This window comes from Triticum dicoccoides, chromosome 6B (assembly GCF_002162155.2).
Source record: "Triticum dicoccoides isolate Atlit2015 ecotype Zavitan chromosome 6B, WEW_v2.0, whole genome shotgun sequence".
In the NCBI taxonomy this organism is placed as follows: domain Eukaryota; kingdom Viridiplantae; phylum Streptophyta; class Magnoliopsida; order Poales; family Poaceae; genus Triticum; species Triticum dicoccoides.
Window position 1 is genome coordinate 211,832,711 of NC_041391.1, and position 6,000 is coordinate 211,838,710.

Consider the following 6,000-nt stretch of genomic DNA (forward strand, 5'->3'; position numbering starts at 1 on the left):
CCAGTATTAATTCTGCCAGACATACACAAGAATTTTGAGGTGTATTGTGACGCATCTCGGAAAGGCCTTGGATGCGTATTGATGCAAGAAGGCAAGGTAGTTGCGTATGTCTCCAGACAACTCCGCAAGCATGAGGAGAATTATCCCACTCATGACTTAGAATTGGCAGCAGTCATCCATGCACTCAAGGAATGGAGACACTTCCTACTTGGAAATCGTTGTGAAATATACACAGACCATAAGAGTCTTAAGTATATTTTCACACAGCCGGAACTTAATTTACGGCAACGACGCTGGTTAGAGTTGGTATTATGATGTTGGAATCCACTATCATCCCGGAAAGGCAAATGTTGTGGCAGATGCCCTTAGTCGGAATCCCAGCACGGACGACGACAGTATACCAAAGTTGAGACCAGAATTTCAACAGGAATTTGCCAGACTCAATTTAATAATGGTTACCGAAGGCAGTGTGTCGAATCTGGAAATACAGCCTACCCTGATGGAAAAGATTAAGGAGGCTCAGCACGGACACCCCAACATTGATGGCATAAAAAGGAAAGTGAGTTTGGGCAAGGCCTCAGAATTCAACATAGATGAGCAAGGAATATTGTGGTACAGAGAGAGACTTTGCGTACCAAATATCAAGGACCTCAAACAGCAGATTCTGGAAGTCACACAGCTCCGTATTCAATCCATCCTGGAGGAACAAAAATGTACAAAGACCTTCAGGAAATTTTTTGGTGGCACGGTATGAAGAGAGATATAACCACGTTCGTTGCATGTTGTGACTCTTGTCAACGTATCAAGGCAGAGCACCAGAAACCAGCCGGGCTGTTACAGCCAAACAAGATACCCGAGTGGAAGTGGGACGAAATAGGAATGGATTTCATTGTTGGACTGCCACGGTCACGACACGGAAACGATGCCATATGGGTCATAACCGACAGATTAACCAAAGTGGCACCTTTTATTCCGGTGAAGACAATTCACACCACCCAGAGGCTGGCCAGACTTTATCTTGCCCATATCGTCTGCCTACATGGAGTCCCAAAGACTATCATATCTGACAGAGGCACACAGTTCGTCTCTAGATTTTGGGATCACCTACAACAGGCACTGGGAACCCAACTAGCATTCAGTACCGCATACCATCCCCAGACTGATGGGCAGACTGAACGCGTAAACCAAATCCTAGAGGATATGCTGAGAGCCTGTGTCCTCACCTACGGAACCAGTTGGTAGAAAGTTTGCCATATGCAGAGTTCGCATACAACAATAGTTATCAAGCCAGCTTGCAAATGGCACCCTTTGAAGCTCTGTATGGGAGAAGATGTCGTACCCCGCTAAATTGGTCAGAGACCGGAGACAGCCATATCTTCGGCCCAGATATGCTCAAGGAGGCCGAGGAGAAAGTTAAGACGATTAGAAATCGACTCAAGACAGCTCAAAGTCGGCAAAAGAGTTATTATGATCGAAAGCATCGGGGAATCAGTTTTCAACCCGGAGAATTGGTATACCTAAGAGTTTCCCCTATGAAGGGTCTGCAGCGATTCAGGATTAAGGGAAAGCTAGCACCAAGATTCATTGGACCATTTCATATAGTGACCCGAAGAGGCACGGTAGCCTACCAACTAGACCTACCCGGAGATTTATCCGGTATCCACAACGTGTTTCACATCTCGAAGTTGAGGAAGTACATGAGCAACCCGGAGAAGCAAGTATCACATGAAAATATCGACGTGCAACCAGACCTCACCTACCGGGAGCACCCAATAAAAATATTAGAAGAGTCTGAGAGGAGGACCCGACAGAAAACCATCAAGTTTTTCAGAGTTCAATGGAGCAATCACACCGAGAATGAAGCAACTTGGGAGAGCGAGGATTTTCTTCGGACAGAGCACCCACACCTGTTTAAGGATCAGCTGAAATCTCGGGGACGAGATTTTTCCTAAGGGGGTAGGTGTTGTGACACTCCAAATTTTTTGTGGTTTTTTTTTCCAGAAAGAGCCTTGCTTGGTTTGAAGAAGGTCATTTAAACCCTTCTTAAAAACCCTCTTCTAAGTTTGCCCTCTCAAAAATCTTTTCTTGGATTTAGTTTCTTTTAAAAGGAAAACCTTTTTGGTTTTGGGCTATTATTTGGTTTTGATCCATTCTTGTTTTACCATGCCTCTTATGGTAAAACTTCCCCAAAACCCCTCCTTCCACTTTGAGACAACCCAAACATTCTGTCCCAACCTATAAAATCCATTTTCGGATTTTATTCCATTCAATTCTTTCCCCAAAATAATTCTGTCCTTTCTTTTGAGCCTAGGTAGTTTGCAAAGCAAGTACCTTAATGCATTTGATTCTTGATCTCAATTCAACTCCCCTGGATAGTCCTTAGCACCCACAACCTAGAACCATCAAGATCTACTCTTCTTCTTTTCAAAAATTTCAAATTTCACTCTCTACAAGTTTGGACCAGATTTGCCAAATTTGGTGAAATTCATATCTACACTTCTCCAAAAATTCCACCAAAATTCAGGCAACCCCTAGCTGCAATGAGAGACCCCTCCACAAAAAACCAGCTCAAGGAAAAATCCCTACATGCCTAAATCATTCTGTCGAACACCTGGCATGCACTATTTCTTTTCATCTTCAGTAAAATTCAGATTCAGTGTCGTTTCTCCGTCAGAGTTTCAGTCACATGTCCACAGTGCTCTTGGCACGTTGCTCACAACCCCTCCTTCTTGTCCGGAGCTCCACACGCATGCTTGGTGCATTCCTGGCGTCGGTGGCACCCTGGCCTGCCTGCGCCGGCGTGTTTTGCGGCGGCAGAACCACCGTAGCGGCCGACAGGGGACAACACTGCGGCATAACGCCGTTCGGCACCGCCCAAACCTCCTGAGAGCTCCGCGTGGCCATCTCCTTTCCAGCGCACGCATGCAACACCATCGCCGTGGCCTGGCACGCACAGAGCGCGTTCTCGGCCGCCGACGTGCCGTGCGGCCGTTCCGTCGAGGACAGGTTGTAACCACCCCTCCCGTGCTGAGTTGGACACTGGAATGGCACCAATGCTCCGTCTAGTCGATGCTCCAGCTCCTAAGCCGACCGTCCAGCCACAGCGCCGCCGTAATCACTCGGCGGACTTATCCGTTCACGGCAACCGCCTTGGGCCGACTATAAATAGCACCCCCGAGCTTGCTTTCGCCCCCACACAACTCCACCACCTCACCAGACCCCGCCTAGCCACTGGAAGAGCCTCGAGGGGCCCTTCTTCCTCAACTCCGGCCACCTCGTTCCGCCTCCGCCTCCACCTCGATTCACTCCGGTGAGGCCGTCTCCGGCGCCCTAACCTCGTCAGCAACCCTCTCGAGCAACTAGGAGACTAACCCCCACTCCAATTTGACCCTCGCAGCTATCTCCGACGAGGTCCACGACTGCCCGAACCGCCATCCGCCGGAGCAAGGGCCGCCGTCGACACAGTGCTCACCGGCGACCACCACCACCACCCACAGACGCGGAAGGACGTGCTGATCATGAAGGTACCGTCCGACCCCCCTGCCCTGCCGTGGATCGCCGCCGGCGACCACCACATCTCTCGGGCGCCGTCGCGCCCTGTTTCCCTTGTTTGAAAATTCAAACCTGATGGGTGGAGCCCGCCTGTCAGCCTCTCAGTTCTTTTCTTTTAAACGAACCGTTTTCTGGACTTTTCTGCAAAACCCCCTAGGAGTTTTCTGTTTCATTATAGAAAGGTCCCTGGACCAAAACCCTTATATCTTTTAAACAGAATAGTGTTTTTGTTTGATTCCTTTTCTGTTCTCTTCAAAATTTTGTCTAGTTTGTTATCAGATTTATTTGAAAATTATTTGGTATACTTTTTGTGCACCTCGCAGTATTTACGTTACGTGCGTATTTTTCTTATACCGTAGATTCCGGAGGAAGTGACGGAGCCGCAAACTTCACCCAGTTAGACTCCGACTACTCCGAACCAGGCAAGCATGTTTGAACTCTTGACATGATGAAGTGTTTGTTGCATTGTTTGCATTTTAGGAGTTTCATGGCATGTTTATGAACATATCTCTGAATGTTATATTTCATGCACAGAAATGGAAAGTAAGTTTCGGAAAGCCATATGTTGTTAGATACATATTGGCATGGCCATGAGTTGGCATGAGGATGGGTAAGATGGCAGTGTTGTGACTTGCCAGTCTTATGCCAGTCCATTTGACAGCAGTGTCATCGTGAATCAAATCATATTTCCATTCATTTCCTTCCTTGTACTTCCACATGTTTTCCGCAAGGAATATGGCTTAGTAAGTTGCAACCATTTTCCTGGTACACACCAAGTAGAGAGGCCGGGATGAGGGTTCCATGGCCCTGGATTAAAGCCCGTCATCCGGTTAGGGGGCATGGGTGTTTCCGGTTGGGACCGAGAGGGGGGCACCCCTTAGAGCGCGCGTATAGAAATTTGATCCCATGCTATTCGAGGTTGTGACCTTCCCGTATCAAAGTTTTTCTTGGACATTGCTTAGGGTGATCCCTGGCATCGTGAGGTGGAATGGGTGTGTACTAGTTAAATGTGTTTCTACCGAAATACCGTAAACGGAACTAGTCCTTCATGACTACGGAAATCCGTTGGCTGTGGTCAGTTAGTACAAACTCTGCAGAGTCTCAAATCCTTTAAATCATCTTGTACTTGTCCAAGTACTATATTCATCTTATCTTGTCAGATATCAGCCTCAGTGACAAAACTCCGGTGGACTACAAAAAAAACCTGGTGCATGTAGCTCCCGCTTGCGCAGGGTCCAGGGAAGGGTCCGGTGGACTACAAAACTGCGGTGGACTACATGTGTGTAAAATCCGGTTAAAAGCTTATTCTTGTGGATGGACTAATCTTGTTAATTACATTTGTTATAAGCCCTGTCTGTGATGTCGCTCAGACGTCCGACGGTGGCATACTTGTTATTTACATTTATTATAAGCCCTGTTTGTGATGTCGCTCAGACATCCGATGGTGGCATACCTGTTATTTACATTTATTATAAGCCCTTTCTGCGATGTCGCTCAGACGTCCGACTGTGGCATTTTTTTTCAAGCCCTTTCTGCGATGTCGCTCAGATGTCCGACTGTGGAATTTCTTTTCAAGCCCTTTTTGTGATGTCGCTCAGGCGTCCGACTGTGGCATTTCTTTTATAAGCCCTTTCTGCGATGTTGCTCAGACGTCCGACTGTGGCATTTCTTTTCAAGCCCTTCCTGTGACGTCGCTCAGATGTCCGACTGTGGCATTTCTTTTATAAGCCCTTTATGTGGTGTCGCTTAGACGCCCGACTGCAGCATGAGTTTTATTTATTTACCTTTCGAGGCGTCGCTCCAGACACCCAATCGGTTTTCAGTTATTTGTTTTATTTATCAAGTCATGCAAAATATTATTATTGGGATGAGCATCATCATTTTTGTTCATGACGCATTCATGCATACATTTATTATATCTTTTGTCCGAACTGTCTTGCGAGTACTTTCAAAGTACTCACCTGGCTTGTTGATTTGGCCAGATGTTGATGAAGGCGATCTCATGGATGAAGAGTTCGATAGCGAGTCCGACGCCTAGAGGAGTCCCAATCAGTCCCGTGCGATCCTGCTTTGGTCACTGTATCATATCCGCTTCCGCCACCCCAGAATAAAATCATCGAGCCTCACCTCGACACTCGATGAGCTTCTAGTTAGGAGTCAAGTTATCCACCACCACTTTTACCTCGAGCTAGTAGCATGCCACCACACCCCTGTGTCATAACCGCCCTTATGTAAAATATTGGCGAGTTTGTAATAATTTGTTGAGCAGCCTCAGCTCAACCCTGTAATATATTTATGCTATTGGTCTTCTGTTTATCAAATATTTGTCTACCAGCGAGGATAACTTTTCCTATACTGGGATCTAAAGATCGATTTTCTCAATAAGCATTTTATTGAAAAAGTCCGTCGTGACATGAAGTTGTCTCGTCGACTTATTACTTCTACTAC